This window comes from Scardinius erythrophthalmus, assembly GCF_964197995.2.
Source record: "Scardinius erythrophthalmus genome assembly, chromosome: 2".
NCBI classification, from domain to species: Eukaryota; Metazoa; Chordata; class Actinopteri; order Cypriniformes; family Leuciscidae; genus Scardinius; species Scardinius erythrophthalmus.
Genome location: NC_138222.1, coordinates 57906797 through 57910470, shown reverse-complemented (window position 1 = coordinate 57910470; position 3674 = coordinate 57906797).

Here is a 3674-nt window from a genome sequence, read left to right as displayed (position 1 = left end):
AACACTTCCTCATCCCTCTCTCTCTCTCTCTCTCTCTCTCTCTCTCTCCGTGTGTGTGAGTGGGGCTGGTGAACGGGTCGTGATACGGTCACTGCGCATCATCAGACTCGGAGCTGCAGAATATGCCAATGTACATTAGTGTAGGGCTGAACGGAGAGAGAAAGAGAGAGAAGTGCAGTATAAAAGAAACAGAAGGATGAGAAACTCAGGGAGACTAGGAGAGAGGGAGTGAGCGAACATCAGCGCACTTACATGAACCCGGCTCAGAATGAGCCCTGCAAAATGGCATTCATCAAATATGGATGCGCTTTGTGCGGATCTTTTGATCGGTCTTGCTGCTTGCATTCCTGTAAAGTTCAAGGAACAGCCATCCATCACTTCTAATTATTTTCACGTTAAATTAAATTTGAAATGGAAAGGAATCCTGTTCTAAATGCACATTCCTGGTCGTACTGCATTTGATTCGTCAAATCTTTATAAATGTGATAAGATAAATCTTTTATCACAATAATTGACTTTTCGGGTGACGTCATGATTGCTTTTTGCTTTCTGACTGCATTCTGGTTCTGACCAGGATCAGGGTCAAATCACTTCAGGATGTCGTGTCCTACACTTTTTTTCTCTTGAATTTATAATTTCACTCAGAAACAGAAATACATTAAAGAAGCGAAATGGGTTTTGAACCACGTTTTCATGTTATCAAAAGCTGGAAGGAAACGGTTCTTACCTGACAGCATCAGTGATCAATAATTCACACCGTTAAAGGGACTATGTGTAGCTTTTTAGGTATTTTATTATCTATAATCAATATTTTTATTCATAAATATGCCCTCAATGGTGTACAAATACCTATGCCAATGATCAGACTAATCCTCGTAAACAAAGAATTTATTATCTTTATATACATGGGACGGGTAGGTCCACGGAGGCTTCCATGTAGTTCCGCCATCTTGAAAAACTATAATAGCAGAGAGGGACAAAAAGTACTAGGCCAACGCGTTTCCACAACGCGTTCTCGTTCAGAACCAGCGTCACGTGACTGAAGCCAGCAGAAGCGGAGGCGCAGAGCAGCGAGAGGCGTCACTGCCCCGGCAAGTTTAAAAGGATGCACTGCACGGTTATTTATACACCGTTCATTCATACATATACTGAGTCACAGGATAAGGAGTCCTCGTCGTCGAAAAAGTCCAAAATAGACCGTAAAAGGAAACGTGACCGGAGATTACAAAAACAAGGGTTAATGTCAGGATAGCTAATGCAGGAGAAAGCTTTCAAAAGAGACCCTGAAGTTGCCTGCTTTCTTCTTGACAGGTAAGTCAATGTTACGGTCTTAATTACAAGCTTTTTTTTTTCATTGCTTGGTCGTGTACTTTATTATATAGACAGTAGAACATTTATAGTTAAAAGTTAAACAGGCTCTTTGATGAATAGCAGCTACTGAGTAAAGTAACGTTAGAGAAGGCTCTGATGATGATGATATAGAAATGCATGTAGGCCTACTTCAAAAAATATAACGAGTAAAGAAGGCATATTACTAATTACCATAGTTAATGTTTTTCACAGTCAGTAATTGATACTGTAACATTCTTTTTTTCGTTGTTTCAAGTTTCAGTTTGTTTTAAATAACAAACGTGTTCACCCGAAGGAAAACTCGAAGTGCTATTATAATACATCCTGTCATAGCTTTTTGGTACATAACGGCTACCGTAGATGCAAAGCGCATTTGAAAAAGTGAGGCGCTGGAGAGCATTATTCGTTTGAATGCAAAATACAATTTCACCACTAGATGGGAGAAATTCCTGCACATAGTCCCTTTAAAGCGCATGTCCTGTGTTTGTCTCGGGGTTTTCACCTGTAATGGTAGTTTGTTTGCTTGTTTCAACATGTATCGTTATGTGGGTTTTCTGAAATAAAAAACTGGTAATGTTATGAAAATAGAAAGTGGAAACACTTTACAACACATTAATTAACACACTATAGACAGTGTTATTTTAGTATCATTGGGATACTATTATAGTTTTTTATTTATATTCAGAATTAGTTTTATTTTAAGTTTATTTCTAGGAAAGGTAATGTGCGTTTTTGTCATTTTTATAAGCTTTTTTAAGCCAAAATTCTTCTGGTAGCCTAACGTTTATTTCATTTGAAGTAATGCAAAAAATGTTTTAGTTTCAGTTATCTATAATAACCCTGGCACAAAGTACATGAACAGCATTTTTTTGCAGCATTTATTAATCTAGGTTTCAGTTTGTTGGTGTTTTAGCTCCGCCCACATGTGAATCGCGCATCCTGATTGGTCTGCACAGCGGCCAATAGTAATGCACAACAGCTGACAAGAGAAACCCATGATCTCATTTCATGAAAGCTTTGAGCGGCTTCATCAGCCAACATTCGTCTCATCTGTAATCTTTACTTCCTTTATCCCCCCTTTAATCTCTCTCTCACTGCAGTTCTGTGACCAGAGGCTCGTTCTCTTCGCTGTCCCTTCGCACCCAGCATAACTGATCCCAGATCAGAGATAAAGGACACAAAGGTCCCGACCCTCAGCTTTGCCCTGAGCTCGTGTGCTCAGCTACATGACCTTATGAAAGCAAAGTGAGCTGTCTCTCTTCGAAAGATGTGACATATAGTTTGAGGGCAGTTAAAGATGGAGTTAGGATCAGTTTCTATTGACATTTAGTCAGAATGACCCCTTCCTCTTCCTTTAGGCTCACAGTGGCCCAGAAACTTCTGCAGTTCAGAAGTTCACATCACACACACAGTTGTGTTTTCATGTTTTATGGGGACTTTCCAGATATAATGATTTGTATACTGTACAGACTGTATATTATCTCCCCTTACACTAACTCTACCCATCACAGAAAACACAGACACACACACACACACACACACACTCACACACACACACACACACACACACACACACACACTCACAAGGACACAGACACAGACACACACAAGGACACACACAAATACACACACACACTCACACACACACACACACACACACAGTTTGTAGTATAATTATCTGATTTAGTAAGCACTAACGAGATAAGCAAGGCTGTACTTTGAAATTTGACATATAAAGCAACAATTAATATTTAGACAATGGTTTCATTGATATTTATACAAGCCCACAAAACCTCTTACAATACAACTTTAATTTAGAAGGATGTCCTGTTACTTTATCCACTTCAGTAAAAGACCTGGGTGTTATACTAGACCACAACTTGTCTTTCGAAAATCATATTTCATATGTTACAAGAACAGCCTTTTTCCACCTTAGAAACATTGCTAAGCTACGTAATATGCTATCTGTTTCTGATGCAGAAAAGTTAGTTCATGCATTCATGACCTCGAGACTAGATTACTGTAATGCTTTATTAGCTGGTTGTCCTGCATCCTCAATAAACAAGCTACAGGTAGTCCAAAATGCAGCCGCTAGAGTTCTTACTAGATCAAGAAAATATGATCATATAACACCAATTCTATCATCTCTACACTGGTTACCTATTAAGTTCCGTATCAATTACAAAGTATTGCTAGTGACCTATAAAGCCCTAAATGGTTTAGCTCCTGGGTATTTAACGGAACTTCTATCTCCCTACAATCCATCGCGCTCTTTAAGATCACTAAATCCGAGGCTTCTGGTTAGGATATCTAAGTCCACTAAA